Here is a 16,683-nt window from a genome sequence, read left to right as displayed (position 1 = left end):
CCACTTGTGCTGAAGGGGAATATCCATAAGCTACATAGGCCCCATGCTACACAATAGAGCCGTTTTGATTCTCTCCAGCAGAGGGCAGTGGTGTACACACACAAACACCCAGTTCAGTGCAGTATAAACACACACACCTCCCCCTGCAAAAGCAGCCACTTCTGGAGTGAAAGGCAGGCACTGTTAACAGCACGAAACAGTTTAGGCAGGAAACGAAAGCAATACCATACCTGACCTTTCCAACTCCTCCACCACACAAACGGTCTGAACAGCTGTGAACCCGGGCAAGGTGTTTTCTCTCTGTCCATCACAGGGTGGCACGGCTGCTCTTGGTTCATGCAATCCACTGAGCTGCTGGATAGATGTTCTTCTCCTGTACGCACAAGAGGGTAAGGCTTCGCAAGCCTTGTCCAAACAGGCTGCCGTCTGCTGTTTCCATCCTTCCCGGGAAGTGTGCTCTCTAACAAAGGAACGCCACAGTTTCACCCTACCCAGAGCCCCCTCTGAGAGACTGAAGCAAAAGATATGCCAGCTGGACAGGCACCTCAGCATCAAGGTTTTTTTTTTCTCCCAGCCCCTGCCCCTGGTAGGGCTTCAAGAGTTTTCTTTACCTGCCCAGGGCACTACCTGTTGTAAACAACAAATCACCTGTTGCCTTAGTGCAGGCACAGAGCTGAAGCTTTGTTCCCTCTGATTGGCTAATACCCAGGAACTGCTCTCTCCAAGCACTTGAAGTTTCATTAACTCTTTCTTTGCAGGTTACAAGCTTTGGGAAAAGAACTCAGTGTGGAATTACACCAAGCCCTGCTCAGCAGTTAATGCCAAGCTTTTACACTGTGATTTTGGGTGCTTACTTTTTGGGGGACTCAGTCTGAGACCCTTTACAGGGATTGATTGTAAGTGCTCACATACAGCCTCTGAAAATCAGGCACCTGACCTTGCTAATCACTTTAAGAAAACTGGATCCAAACCCATCCACATAGAAGCCATTCCTTTTCTACCCCTCATTGTACAATATATTCCACCTGGACCAATATAAGATGCCTTGAATATCCTGCGACCAGCATGGCTACAACACCGCATCTATAATGGCATATACATATCCAGTGGCAGGCCCACCAGAAAGGATGAAAGATGGCTGAAATATGTAACAGGGATGATATAGATGGTGGTTGGACCTGCCATGAGGGCAGAGAACTGGACTTGATGACCTCTTGAGGTCCCTTCCAGTGCTAGGATTTGATGAATCTTTGAAAAAATTTTGGCCATTCATTCATGGGTAGTGTAAAAATGCTACTGTTTACTTTGGCAGAAAATTTCATATATGCCAAAGGATCACGAACCAACATACGTAAAAATAATCAGAACTTTCTAATCTTAATGGCGCCCCAAATTTCAACTTTGAGCTCTTAAAATTTGCAGACACCTACTGTAAGTTACATACAATCGAAACAAAAAAGCAGTCCAGTAGCACTTTAAAGTGCTACTGGACTGCTTTTTTGGTTTGATCGCATATAGACTAGCACGGCTTTCTCTCTGTTACTATTCTACTGCAAGGTCTGATTTTGAAGCAGCTTAAGCAAACATAGCTTTGAAACTGCCTAATTTTACTGCCAGTGTGACTTCAATGAGATCTATAAATGAAACCAAGTTTGACATTGGAGGAATATTATATTTCCCCCCTACGCTCCAATAACTAAAAAGCAGGTCTACCGATTTAGCTCAAATTTACTTCCTTTAAAAAAAAAAAAAAGATCCTGCCCTTTGGGCACAGACCGGGTATAGAACATTGCAACCCGAAAAGGAATTGGAGAAAGTACGGAATAATGGGGTGACAAAAAAAGAAGAGTTCAAATGAAAACTGGAACTTACGCTCATTTATACGGGTCACCAGCTATAATGACCACTTGCTCAGCTTGTGAACAAATGCCCAGGGCCTTTTTCTTCCTTTACAGAATGTGCAAATGGGTGGTAACTTGCAAAGTGCTGTGATTTCCTCCATCAGTCACAAGAAGGTTTGATGCAGCAGTAAAACAAAAGCAAAAAACAACACCCTCTCTCAAAAAAAAAAAATCCAAACCCTGATCATCTTTGATTGATGCTAGTTAAAAATTATTAAAATACAGGCTTCTCTTCTGAAACCCATGGAGCTGGTCGAAGATGGCCCTTCTCGTCTCTCTCCACCTCAGAAAGAACACAAAATAGATGAAAACAGCAGCTGCCACAGGAGCACCATTTGCAATGCCAGATACAGATCATAGAATCATAGAAATGCAGGGCTGGAAAGAACCACCAGAAGTCATCTAGTCCAGGATCATGTGCTGAGGCACAACCAAATAACTGTAGACCAACCCTGACTTGTGTTTATCCAAACTGTTCTTAAAAACCACCAGTGATGGGAATTCCATAACCTCACTTGGAAGCCTGTGCCAGAGCTTAACTACCCTTAGCCTTAGAAATTTTTTCCTAACCTAAATCTCTACTCCAGGTTCAGGTGATGACTTTTACCTTACCTTCAGTGAACATGGACAACAATTCTCACCATCCTCTTTATAACAAAGATATCAGCCCCCCGGTCGTCTTCTCTCAAGACTAAATACTCCTAGCTTGTTTTACTTAAAAAACCTTTCCTCACCTGTGAGGTTTTCTAAACTTTTTATCACTTTTGTTGCTCTCCTCTGAACTCTCCCCAATTTCTCTACATCTTTCTGCAAGCACAGGGCTGCAAACTGGACAAAGTGCTGCAGCTGAGGCCTCACCCATGCTAAGGAGAGCTGGACAATTACCTCCTGTGTTTGCCATATGACATTCCTGTTAATGTGCATCACGCTGCTGACTCACACTCAATTTCTCATCCACAACAAGCCCCAGATCCTTTCCAGCAGTCCTGCTGTCTAACTTACGCGCCTGCATTTGTCATTACCAAACTAAATCTTGTTTATTCCAGACCAAAGCCTCTCCAGTTTGCCAACGCCATTTTGAACTCTACTCCTGTCCTCCAAAGTGCTAGCAATTCCTGCCAGCTGGGGGGGCATCCCCAAATTTAGAAAGCGTACCCTCCACTCCATTATCCAAGTCATTAGTGAACGTAGTGACTAGTGCTGGACCCAGGATAGACTACATAGGCTTAACAATTCGCTGTCAAACCGAGAACCACCCTAAGTCTGATTTTTTATGACCATTTGTGCACCCACCTTTCTTCAAGACCACATCCCCCTAGCTTGCTTATGACCATGTCCTATGGTACTTGGGTGGAAAAGCTCTATTAAAATAAAAGCAGATCACATTTACAGCTTCCTCCAAGCCAATAACTCAGCAGCGAGGTTGGTGTGGCCTGATTCGTTCTTGAAAAATTCCCCTTTATTGTTATTTATAACCCTATTATCAGCGAGGTGATTACAAGTTGATTGATTAATTTGTTCCAGGGCCTTTTGGAGGCATAGAAAGTCACCTAACTATGAGCGCTGGAATGAGGTTGGGTCATCAACAAGCTCTTCAGGGAGCCACAGTGCCTCTTACTAGTCTATCTCTTCTTCCCATCAGGCTTATTAGCTGTTACACCTTCAATATTACAGGGGGTTACAAGGAGGAGGGAGCAAAATTAATTCTCCTTGGCCTCTGAAAATAGGACAAGAAGCAAGGGGCGTAAATTGCAGCAAGGGTGGTTCAGGCTGTACTTTAGGAAGAATTTCCTACCTGTCAGGGTGATTAATTACTGGCATAAGCTGCATAGGGTGGCTGCAGAATCTCCAACACTGGAGATATTTAAGAATTGGCTGTATAAATATCTAACAGAGATGATATAGATGGTCCTTGGTCCTGCTGTGAGGGCAGGGGATGGGACGTGATGACTCCTTGAGGTCCCTTCCAGTTCCAGTGTTCTATGATTCTATTATCTCTGAGAAGCTGCCGGCCATCTTCTTTCCCAGGGACCTTACCTAGCACTACTCTGAGTTTGAGAAACCCTGCTTTTTTCAAGTCCATTGTCCTTATTTTGCTGCTCTTACCCCTTCCGCGGAATCACAACACCTCCATGTCATGACCGTTTTCACACAGGAGCCTTCAGTCTTAAGATTGACAACCACTTCCTACCTGTTAGTCAGAACCAACTCTAAAATGGCTGCCCCCTGCTTACTTCCGCCACGTGGAAACAAGAAGCTGTTCCCAAGCACTTCAAGAACTTTTTGGACACTGTGTTTTGCCATGCTGCTTTACTATCCCCATTACTAACTCCCAGGTCTTGTGTGTGGGATCTTTATTTGGTCTAGAAGTAATGCCCCATTCACCTTCTTTTCACTGACTCCAATAGCGCCACAGTATTATGTCCTACGTGCCGCCCCGTAACCTTGCTGTCTGGGGCGTGAGCACAGGGGCTTCATGACCTCCTCTCACTCTGCTGCACTGTGCACAGGACCTATAAAGCCACACCATGAATTAATACATAAATTGCTTCCCAAAGGGCTGACAAAAGGCCCATTATGTATTGTCACATGTTACTGACCTATAATCTGAAAGTGGTAGAGTGAAGCTGTTTAGAAACTACCCTACTAAGGCTGGTAGCAACAGCAGCAACTCCCCAGGGAGACAGCAAATGAGACATTTTGCTTCTGTATATTTATTCCTAGAGGTGAATCCTGGGTCAATTTTGGACTCAGTTTGTCTTCCTGAATAAAACACGTCCTGGTAAAAATAGTTGCTCTTTGCAAAGAGCAGCACTTCTTGCAAAGGCAAGTTCTGGTCACATTCACGGAGGCTGGAGATGTCACAAAGCCTGTGTCGTTCATACAGAACAAATCATGTCGAGCCAAGCTGACAGCTTTCTTTGATTGGATAGCAAGCCTTGTGGATAAGGGGGAAGCAGTAGATGTTATTTATCTAGACTTTAGTACAGCATTTGGTACAATCTTGCATGACCATCTTATTAATAAACATGGGAAATACAAGTGTTGTAGATGGGGCACTATAAGGTGGGTCCACAACTGGTGAGATAACAATACTCAGAGAGTAGTTACCCATGTTGCACAGTCATGCTGAAAGGGGCATAACAAGTGAGGTTCCACCGGGATCAGTTCTGGGACTGGTTCTGATCAATATCTTCATCAACAATGTAGTTAATGGCATAGAGAGTATGCTTATGAAATGTGCAGAGGATACCAAGATGTGAGAGGTAGCATGTGCTTTGGAGGGTGGACTCAAAGTGATCTGGTCAAACTGGAGAAACGGTCTGAGGTAAATTCAACCAGGACAAATCCAAAGTACTCCATTTAGGAAGGAGCAATCAGTTTCACATATTTAAAACTGGAAATGATTGTCTAAAAGTACCGCAGAAAAAGATCTAGGAGTCAGAGTGTACCACAAGCTAAATATGAGTGAACAGTATGAAGCTCTTGCAAACAAAAAAACAAGACCATCGTTCTCGGATGCAGGAACAGGAGTCTTGTAGCAAGACACCAGAAGCCACTCTTCTGATCTCACCCAGGATACGGTGTCAGTTCTGCGAGTCAGATTTCAGGAAAGAGGTGGAGAAACTGGAGAAGGTCCAGAGAAGAGCAACAAAAATGACTGAAGGTCTAGAAAACACGTCCTCTGAGGGCAGACTGAAAGAATTGGGGTTTAGTTGGGAAAAGAGAAGACAGAGGGGACATGATCACAGTTTGCAAGTACCTAGAAGTGTGTTACAAGTTGGAGGGAGAAAAATTATTTTTCTTAATTACTGGGGATAGGACAAGGAGCAATGGATTCAAAATGCAGCAAGGGAAGTACAGTAAACTCTTTCATACACAGCAGCCCTGAGACCGAGATGTTGCTGGATGCTCAAATGTTCTAGATGGTGGAGGATCGCCTTCCCCCAGTCCCTGACGTGGCTCTGTGCCTTCCTGCAGGGGGCTCTCATCCACTCCTGCTGCAGCGAGATGGTCCCTTGCTCAGCTCCTCCTTCTCCTCCTCGTGGCAGGCTGGCAGCTCTCCCTGCTCATGGCGCAGCTGGTGCCACAGCTCCTCCTGCCGCCAGCTGCACCACCGGGCTGCCCTTCTCCTTCCCCAGCACCTCCTTCTCCCACGTGGCCCACAGCGGGGCCTCGCCACGCTGCTCCTGCTCCCATCACGCCTGCCCCAAATGGTGGGGCTTCCCCTCCCATGAGGTCGGCACACTGCTCTCCAGCGGCTGGATCGCCGCCTCCAGCTTCAGCTTGGTGGCAGACACGTGTTTGGGGGTACTCATGTGGGTCTCTGCCCTGCCCAGCTAACACAGTGTCCCCCCCGCACCGCCCGGCTAGGGCTACCTTGTCCTGGGCTGCCGGCTCAGGGGCACCCCTTCGTCCTCCCAGTGGCTGGATTCAAAGTGTGCCCTCTGCTCCCTGTGTGACCAACGGGTAGAAGAGTGAGAGGGGGAGGTGGCTGCAAGCTGTGCAGCCCCCTGGAGGAGGAGGCCTGGGGGCCGGGATGGCACCTGCTACCCTTTGTTTGAGAATTCCGGTTGATTGCATACGAGTTAAAACTGAGTTTACTGTATTGGTTGGACATCAGGAAAAACTTCCCAACTGTCCAGGTGGTTAGGTATGGAATAAATTGCCTGCGGAGGGTATGGAGTCCCCCTCACTGACGATTTTTAAGAGCAGCTTACACAAACATGGGGCAGGGATGGTCTAGATGATGCCTGGCCCTGCCATGAGTGCAGGAGACTGAACTTGATGACCTTTTGAGGTCCCCTCCAGTTCTATGGCACACGGACAACACCGAGACGTTACAATGCAGACGTGGCTGCAGTGGAGCCATCAGCCCCTCTCCTCATAGCTAAAGCCAGGCCAGACTTCAAGGAGACACAAGAGAGCAGAATGCTTCCCAGGGACAGTAGTAGTAGGCATCCTTCAGTCTGCACAGACTATGGATCGCGCCCTTCAAAGTTCCAACTGAGGACTTCATTTACAGCGTCTGTTGTGACTATAAAGACCCACACGACAGTGACAGTCCTTGCTGCATCTCTTGCAGATGTGGTGGGTGTCTGGCAAGTCCTTAGTGTGCTTTCTGTGCGCTCGCTTCTCCTCTGCTAGCTGTCTGATCTTCAACTCGCCCTTCTGAAGGCCCTTGTGTAACCCCTGCCTCCATCTGCTGCGGTCGTCTGCTAGATCTTCCCAGTTGTCCAGCTCGATGTCTACCTCTCTGAGGTCTCTCTTGCAGACATCTTTGTAACGCAACTGGGGGCGTCCGGGAGGTCTTTTGCCAGAGGCTAGCTCACCATACAGGATGTCTTTTGGAATCCTTCCATCATTCATCCTGTGGACGTGGCCAAGCCAGCGGAGTCGACGCTGCCTGAGGAGGGTGTGCATGGTTGGGATTCCAGCTTGCTCAAGGACGACAGTGTTGGTCACTCTGTCCTTCCATGATATTCCAAGGATGCGCCTGAGGCAGCGCAAATGGAAGACGTTCAGCCTCTTTTCCTGGAGGGCATACAGGGTCCAAGTCTCGCTGCCATAAAGGAGGGTGCTGAGGATGCAGGCTCTGTAGACTTGCATTTTGGTGTGAGTGTACAGCTTGTTGTTATTCCACACTCTCTTGCTGAGTCTGGACAGAGTTGTGGCTGCTTTTCCGATCCTCCTATTTAGCTCAGTGTCCAACGACAGGGTGTCAGTGATGGTGGAACCGAGGTAAACGAACTCATGGACAACCTCTAACGTATAGTTGTCAATGCCGATTGATGGGGATTCAGCAACATCCTGACCGACTACTTTTGTCTTCTTTAGGCTGATGGTAAGCCCAAAGTCCTTGCATGCTTTGGAGAACTGATCCAGCAGTTTTTGAAGCTGGTCTTCTGTGTGAGACACTACAGCAACATCGTCTGCGAACAGCATGTCTCTGATGAGGACTTCTCGCACCTTAGACTTAGCTTTCAGCCTTGCAAGGTTAAACAGTTTCCCATCGGATCTTGTGTGCAGACTTCCCAGGGACAGCCTGGGAGCAAACAAACCAGAATGCATCAAAGGGTCTGTGTCCAGCTGCCTCAAGAATGAATCTTCCATATTCATTTCTACACAGCCCTGCCTCTTCTCTAATCTGCACCGAAGATATTTGAGATGTGCTGGTTTTGTCCAGGAAGACAGACAGGCGACTGCTCCGCGTATGAACGGAAAACTGCTTTGAACAATAACCTCAACACAGTGCCCGTCTGTTGTGCTGCAACCTCTTTAACATGTATTTCTTCCAAAGGTGCATGTTGCACTTCCATGCATTTCCTGGCAGTTTCCTTCCTATTGTTTTGTGACTAACTCCTAAACCCCTTTATTGGCTTATTTTCCCTCCTTCTCCTTCGCTTTGCAGCCTCACTATTTTCAGTCATATCATCAATGCCTCTTGTCGGATTGTAAATGCCATCCAAGCTGCAAGACACAAAGGTGGAAACATGCCCAAGGTCTCTAGGACTCTTGGGAGTAATAACACCAACGGCTTTTGCTTCTGCTGTTACAGCAAGTATAAGGCACATTTGTTCCTTGTGAAAGGTGGGTTTCATGTCTCAAGTTCAGAACATGTGTGGTGATGGCACTTTGTTTCAAAAAGGCTCCAGTTTCCAAACCAAATCCCAATGAGGGGAACTATGTTCTACCAAAGTCCTCTGCAATTTCCCTGGGGCCTGGTACAGGTTGAACCGCTCTCATCCAGCACCCCTTGGGACCTGACTGGTGCCAAACAGGAGAATTTGCCGGACTACAGAAGGTCAGTATTATCTAGCACATTACCATCACTTCCGCTGCTTACTGGGCTCTTAGAAGACATTTAGGGGTAAATTACAGCTAAATAGCAGCACAGAACACCAAGAGCCAGGACTGGTGGCTGGAAACAAACTTTGTGGGACCATGGGAAGCTTGGTCACACTCATGATAAGGGGTCATTGGGCTAACCAGAATCATGCCAGGTTATGGATGTTGGCGGACAAGAGAGTTCCATATTAGAGAGGTTCAACTTATATTTTTCTTTCCTTTGTCCCATTCCCAGGCCCTTGGGTAGTGTCGGTGTTATGCTATTAAGCAGATACTGCCCTAACTCCTCTGTTGTGGTAGGCAGTGAGGGGCTTCCAAGGGAATCAGTTGTGGCTTCCTGATCCTCTGCTGGGCTCATTCCCTACATAGCTTGAAGCAGCCTTGCGGCTGCTCTCAATTATGCAGGGCCCATACATCTGGTGAGAATTACTGAAGCACTATGGCTCTCCAGCCCCTGGCAGACCTATTATGCTGTGCTCAGGAGCTGGCACTGGAGCAAGCTAAATTTGGCCTGTTGTGTATGCCCTCAGGTCTGGCTGCTTTTCAGCAGTGAGTGAAGGGATTCCTGGAATTGATCAAATAAAGCTGGGAGGTCTTCATCTATGCAGATTAGCTGGGAAAAGGCGGCTCTCTCTCCCAGGTATCTCTAGTGCTTGGATACAGTGGTAATAGGTGCCCTAAACACAGCTAATTAACACTAAGGCTATCCCCAAATGCTCTGAGATTTCTGCCCCGCCTCAATGCCAGAATGTTATTCTCCCCACCCCCTTCACCTCTCTCTCTTCGTGGTCTCCTGTCTGCCCTGTAGCATGCTCCATCATGCACTGGCTGCAGGAGAGTTTTAGTATTTAGGGAGGGGGTGGCTTAGCAAAATGAGATATTGCAGCTGTCTCGTAAGAGTCGGATTTGAGCTCACTGTGATCTCCCTTAGCAAGGTCAGGTACCACCTGCTGAGAGTGCTATGGTGGATGTATTAGCAGGCTCCCCTCTGGGGACTCCCTGCCTTGTAGGAATATATTAACTAATCCATTTCTGACCTTGAAGAGGAACAAGCCTAGAGAACCAATCCTACACGGGAACACAGCTCATGTGGCGCTGTGCTCTCACACGCATTTCCTATCAGAGTTAATGCTACTGTAATAATAATAAGTAATGGGCTGAGTTTAAGGAAATCTAAGGGAGTCTAAATGAATTTAAGGTGATGCACTACATACCCAAGGAGCCAGAAGGAAGGTGTAATTAATGTTCAATTAGGTTCATAGAATCATAGAACACTAGGACCGGAAGGGGCCTCGAGAGGCCATCGAGTCCAGTCCCCTGCCCCGACGGCAGGACCGACCACTATCTACACCATCCCTGATAGACATCTATCTAATCTGTTCTTAAATATCTCCAGCGAGGGAGATCCCACAACCTCCCTTGGCAACTTATTCCAGTACTTGACCACCCTGACAGTTAGGAACTTTTTCCTAATGTCCAACCTAAACTTCCCTTGCTGCAGCTTAAGTCCATTGCCTCTTGCTCTCTCCTCAGAGGCCAAGAAGAACAAGTTTTCTCCCTCCTCCTTATGACACCCTTTAAGATATCTGAAAACCGCTATCATGTCCCCCCTCAATCTTCTCTTTTCCAAGCTAAACAAGCCCAATTCTTTCAGCCTTTCTTCATAAGTCATGTTCTCCAGACCTTTTATCATTCTAGTTGCTCTTCTCTGGACCTTCTCTAATTTCTCCACATCTTTCTTGAATTGGGGTGCCCAGAACTGGACACAATACTCCAGCTGAGGCCTAACCAGCGCAGAGTAGAGCGGTAGAATGACTTCTTGTGTCTTGTTCACAACACACCTGCTAATGCATCTCAGAATCATGTTTGCTTTTTTTGCAACAGCATCACACTGTTGACTCATATTTAACTTGTGATCTACTAGAACCCCTAGATCCCTTTCTGCTGTACTCCTTCCTAGACAGTCTTTTCCCATTCTGTATGTGTGAAACAGATTATTCCTTCCTAAGTGCAACACCTTACATTTATCTTTATCTTCACCTAAAGGATGTTGATACATGGGGAAGGGTCCAAGTAAGAGCCACATGGATGATTAAAAAGATTAGAAAACCTGCCTTGTAGTAATAGACTCAAGGAGTTCAATCGATTTGCCTGAAACAGAAGGTTCAGGAGTGCCTTGATCACAGTCTGTTAAGTACTTACGGAAGGACCAAATATTTAAAAATGGGCTCTTCTAGCACAGAACCACTGAACTCAGTTCTGTGGTTGTGATTTGGAGCAAAGACAAAGTCAGGCTGAAAATAAAGGCCTGTGTTTTTGATAGTGAGTGTAGTTCATCTTTGGAACAATTTACCCTGGGGCACAGTGAATTCTCCATCGCTGACAACTTTTAAATCAAAGCTGGATGTTCTTCTAGGAGATCAGCTCCAGGAATTACTGCGGGAAATTATCTCGTCAGTGTTGCAGAGGAGGCCAGACTAGATAGTCCCACTGGTCCCTTCTGGCCTTGGAATTTATTGATTTAGTCCATAGATTTTAGGAGCACATCATTTTAAAAAATCTATTATTCCCTGTATGGCTGGCATATGTGGAAACACTATTGATCATGTGAGCAGAATGTTTAGCAAAGGCCCATGCTGTTGCTGTGAGCTGTTAAACAGCTGATGCTCCACCTCAGAGGCAGTTGCATTTCAACACTAGGTGAAGTAATTCTCCTATTGGTTTCTTACCCACTCAACCCCGCAGGATACCATGTGGCTTTCTGAGTGTAAAGCTCTCTGAGATCCTCAGATAAGAGACAGTAAGGAAGTGCAAAGCATCCATTCCTACAATAAACATGGTTTGTAAGTTGTAATGTGGCCAGGGCTTAATTGTAACCTCTAATATGTAGGCATAGCAGCTACCCCATGTTAAGCTGCTTTAGGAACATCCATTTCTCTCCTCGGGAGTTCGATTGTGTCTTAGTGCTTTCCAGCTGGAAATAAATCCTAGTGAAAGATGCTTCAGAGCACAATGAAGACAGCAGGGGAAATCCCCAGACTCCTTTCCCACATGGGTGAAAGGCACAAACTTTGGACACTGAGTGGAAAGACTCCCAGCATTCCCAGCACAGCACCTCTAGGCAGCAGTTCCCAGCGTTTTCTAACAGGGCACACTTCAATGAGACAAACAATTCCACCGCACACCTACTTTTTTCAGTTGATTTGATTGCTCAGAAACGTCACATTTACTTAGGTTATAGTCTTGCTAGAGAGGTTTGCAGCACAGCAGTGTACAAAGACCAAATGCATTAATGTTTCAAATCCACCACAGAGTACACCGTCTTAGACAGTGAGCACAGGCATATTTTCAAAATCTGCTCAGTGGCATGCTAGGGATGTTGAGTAAATGAATAACCACTGAAAATAGGCTCCCCTCCCTGCCTCCCCCGTTCCACAGCAGGGAATAGGGGCATTTAAACTGCGTCCTAGCTCCAACAGGTATCCCCTCCTCCTCCCTGCCAGCTTGTTAAGGCCGGGAAGCAGCATTTCAGCTGCCTCCTGGTGTGAATGGGGTTCTGCAGGGTCAGCATTTCCCCTCATGGTGGCTCTGCAAAGAGCCACCTTGTGTGTGTGGTGGTGGAGAACTGACCAACCCCATACCAGCTGAGACTCAGGCAGCCTTGCTGTTTGAGCCCCAACTGACGTGGAGTCGTCAATTCCCCTCTTCCTCCACAGTGGTTCTGCAAAGAGCCACAGCGAGGGGAAATTGATGAAATTTCATGGCACACTTGGACAGTTCTCACAGCACGCTGGTTGAAAACCACTGGTCTAACAAGTCCTTGATCACTGGATTGATACCCTCTTTGCTAGAGCTGCACTGACTGCACTCATTCAAACTCTGCTTCCCTTTCATGAGAAATCTCATGGAGTTGGAAGGCTGAAGGGAGGAGGGGGGAATTTTTAGGACAAACTGTTGCAGACCCAGCCAGTTAAGATCAAAACTCATCACCCCCTGTGTTCCCTGTAAGCTGGGTGCTTGTGCAGCCACTCAGGAGGGATTCAGATGCCGTCCAGCTAACTAGTTGAGCACCCATAGCCAGGTGTTGTGTTTCTTCTGATGGTGCCCATTCGCACACACCTTGGTGCACATAAAAATTTTATTCCACACATGGATGGCAAAGATTAGAGGGAATACTGGTCAACTCCACCTCCTTCCCCATCTCTTCCTTTTCCTGCAAGGTCAATTTGCACTATGGTCCACATAGTCCCAGTTTCAGCCAAGGCTAACCCAGACCTGAAGCGAGCTGTGGGAAGAGGATTCCTTGGCTTAAGCAAAGCCATGCTAGTGGATGTGAACTCGAGGAGCAGAGATGCTAGCTGGCAAAAAGCAACAGCCTAAGGGCACAGTGGCGACGCCTCTTGGGCATTCGTAAAAGCTGCCTTCATGGGGCCATGAAATATAAATCAAAGCTCTCTCTGCAGAGGAGAGGTTTGAATTATGCAAGATCATTGTTTTTAAACACAACTGGTTGGTACTGTTGCTCCTGAGATGCAGTCAGGTCCCTCCTCTCACCCAGGCCTTGTTTACTTGCTGCTCCGTTGGAAGAGTGTAAGGCTCGGTCTACAATAGGAAGGTAAGTCGATTGCAGATGAGTCAATTCTAGTACCTGAAATCGACTTACCTGGATGTCTTTACTAAGGAAGGTCGACAGGAGAGAGTTTCTCCTGTTGACCTCCCTTACTTGTGATATTGAGGTGGGCGGGGGCTGACTGCCGACCCCGATAGGTCATTTTCACACATCTCCACTAGGCATGTGAAATCAAACCCTGGAATATCGATTGTGAGCGGGTTGATCTTCCAGGTAATGTGGATGTAGCCAAAGTGGGAGTTCCTGCCATATCAGTTCCTAGAAGCCCTTCCATGAAAAGGGTGTCATAAGGAGGAGGGAGAAAACTTATTCTTCTTGGCCTCTGAGGACAGAACAAGAGGAATGGACTTAAACTGCAGCAAGGGAGGTTTAGGTTGAATATTAGGAAAAAGTTCCTAACTGTCAGGGAGGTCAAACAGTGGAATAAATTGCCAAGGGAGGTTGTGGAATCTCCATCGCTGGAGATATTTAAGAACAGGTTAGATAGGTGTCTATCAGGGATGGTTTAGACAGTACTTGGTCCTGCCATTGGGGAAGGGGGCTGGACTCAATGGCCTCTCGAGGTCCCCTCCAGTCCTAGTATTCTATGATTCTATGAAAGAGGGTTTTGCCGCATCCCCCAGAGCATTCAGTCATCCACCTAAGGCCTGGTCTACACTTCACTGAGAGCAAAGTTGCCATATTGTCCAGGGCTGTGAAAAAAACATACACACCTGAGCACCGTAGTTAAGCCAGCCTGGGCCTTGGTGTAGGTGTGGCTAGGCCAATGCGGCAGAACCACTGCTTGGGCAGGGGGGTGCTTGATGGCAAACCCTTCCATGGATATCTAAAATGCCCATGCTATGCTACTGCAGCAGTGTAACTGTAGGACACAAAGAAGAGACGCAGCCACAGCCCATGCAGCGAGAAGGAAAATAAGCTCACGGCGATACGTCGCTTGACGGAAAGTAACTCTGCTTGCTGCTCTTCAGTGCTAAGGGGAAATGGTCTCATGCCACAGGAGAATGGGCACCCAGCCAAGCAAAGAATGTGGATATGTAGCCTCAGAATATCTGCTATCCCACAGGCTGGACCCTGCAAGGTGCTGTGTGCTCTGGCCCTCACCCAGCAACATGCTCAAGCTGGTGCGGAACTCTTAAACATTTGACTAGTGCCACTGCTTGCCATGGAGGGGATGGGTCACGTCTTCAGCCTGGATTAACTCAGAACTGAATCCCCACTTTCTCTTTGATCCAGCCAGTTAAGCCACACACTGAACATGCCACCTGATCACCGCTACCCAGCACGTCAGCCCAGCTTCTTTGGGAGAGGCAGAGAACGATGGTTAGTGCTATTTGTATTGCAGCACTGCCTAGGAACGCCACTCTGGGACCAGGAGCCCATCACACTGGGTATCGTCTACACACGGAACAAAGTCCCTGCCCCAGAGACCTCACAATGCTAAACCCTCCCGTCCACCCACCACAAAAGAAGCATTTCCCACTTTCACGTGCTCTGCACTTCTTGTCTGGGAGGAGATGCAGGGGTGCTAAAACAGGACACAGTCGTACTTTACTGTTTCCAGCCCAGCTATTATCATAAGTGGATACCCGGCTCAATTTTGCAAACTCAAGAGGTTTGGCTAAGCCTCTGATTTGCCTCCAATCTTTCAGCTCACCTGAACCGAGCTATGTTACAAAGATAACCCACACTACAAATTCGGATTATGCACATGGTCCCAAATTATAGCATAGCCGTGGCCGCGGCACGTTTTCCAACGGGGCTCTAGCCTTGATGCCTCCCTGAATACTATCCTGCAACATGATGCATTTCAAAACCCCAACATTCATGAATTTGCACATCTTTCCTTGTGGCTAGCTCATTTTTTTGTGTGTAAATTTGTTTACAGAGATGCAACTGCTTTCACACAAGGGATTATTCTAGTACAGGTTGCACCTCTCTAATCCAGAACTCTCTCATCCAGCAACATCCGTAACCCAGCATGATTTTAGTTAGCTGGATGACCACTTATCATGGGTGTGGCCAAATTTCTCATGGTCCCGTACAGCTACCAGTCCTAGCTCTCAGCATTCTGTGCAGTTATTTAGCTGTAATTTACCCCTAATTGTCTTCTAAGAGCCCAGTACGCAGTGGAAGTGTTAGCCATGTGCTAGACAATATTGACCACCAGTGGTCTGGCAAATTCTCTCATCCGGCGCCGTTCAGATCCTCAGGGTGCCGGATTTGAGAGGTTCAACCTGTACAGCTGTTCAGGTAAACAAGAAATACATCCTTAGTGGAAGCTGTTCTGTTATATCAGTACAAATTGTGTACGTGGACCAGGCCTCCGTGTGAATGATAACTTGTCCCCTGCATGTCCTGCAACAGGGTAATAAAACAATTGTATATGTGCTGCAGTGTGCTGAAGTTATTCTTCAGTCATGCAACGTAGGTCAGGTTTGAGTTGTAGAAGAATAATTGTGGTGTGAAACTGCTGGCTCCAGCAGTCTGCGTGTAGAGCTCTGCTACTCATAATTTTCTTCAGCAACAGAGGGAAGAAGCATTAAGTCTCTCATCTTTTTCCTTCAACGAATTAACCAAAAAAAAAAAAAAATCCACTGGGGTTTCCACTGCTTACTTATCACCCATGGGAAAAGCCTCCAGGCAGACACCACTAAGAGGAGAGAATGTGTCTGGATTAAATTAAAATTGACCAAGATTTTCATCCAAAATTTATGTCAGAGTAGAAGCAGTTGAGGTAGCTTCCTCTTATTCTCTCCTTCCCTAGTCCCTGATGTGGGTCCCCAGGAAGAACCAAAATATCCCAGGAGGGGCTGACCAGGCTTCAGACAGGAAGTAACAAGCAACTCTTGGGAACACCTGATCTCACCAGACTTCCTGCTCATTTCCCTGCCCAGAGAGACTTGGACAAGCCCCCCACTTTGGGGATACTTATCTGGAACAAATGGAGCCAACCTCCCCAGGTATGACGGGAGAGGAAAAGACTAATCAGTTCCGTATGTGAGCATTGCCCACAATCCCTAAAGATCAGCAGTGAAACAGTTAATGGTAAACATTAAATTAGCAGCAGCTATGATGATCTCTTTGCCTCCTGGGAGGCAGATTAAACCTCACTCCAAGCTACCATTTTTTGGCGTGCAAGCTCAGAAATAGAGGAGCCCATTGGCGCAGGGACGGAAGATTGACTCTGCAGCCATAAAAGCTGGCAAGATAGAGCCAGCACCTCTTACTTAGGTCCGCCTGTGCATCTGGGCACATTGGGCAACAAGTGCTCGCCAGCGATTTTGGTCGGCTGCAAATAAT

The 16,683-nt window shown here is 47.1% G+C and overlaps 1 protein-coding gene across 5 annotated transcripts in view; it reads right to left on the bottom strand.

Annotated features, from left to right (window-relative positions):
- LZTS3 (leucine zipper tumor suppressor family member 3) overlaps positions 1-16,683 on the bottom strand; it is a 126,678-nt gene that overhangs the window by 47,098 nt on the left and 62,897 nt on the right. The window contains exons 1-2 of one of the 5 annotated variants that reach the window (XM_074992228.1): positions 1,873-2,160; positions 231-460 (exon numbers count right to left, since the gene is read on the bottom strand). The exons of 2 other annotated variants lie outside the window; for them this stretch is intronic. The gene's annotated coding sequence lies outside the window, so the exon portion shown is untranslated. Of the gene's footprint in view, positions 1-230; positions 694-1,872; positions 2,161-16,683 lie in introns of those variants that run through there. 2 more of the 5 variants (XM_074992229.1, XM_074992227.1) reach the window with 2 other exon arrangements.

Source organism: Carettochelys insculpta, chromosome 4, assembly GCF_033958435.1.
Source record: "Carettochelys insculpta isolate YL-2023 chromosome 4, ASM3395843v1, whole genome shotgun sequence".
Taxonomy (NCBI): Eukaryota; Metazoa; Chordata; order Testudines; family Carettochelyidae; genus Carettochelys; species Carettochelys insculpta.
Note: the sequence above shows the minus strand (reverse complement) of the source record. Positions and strands in the feature narration are given on the sequence as shown.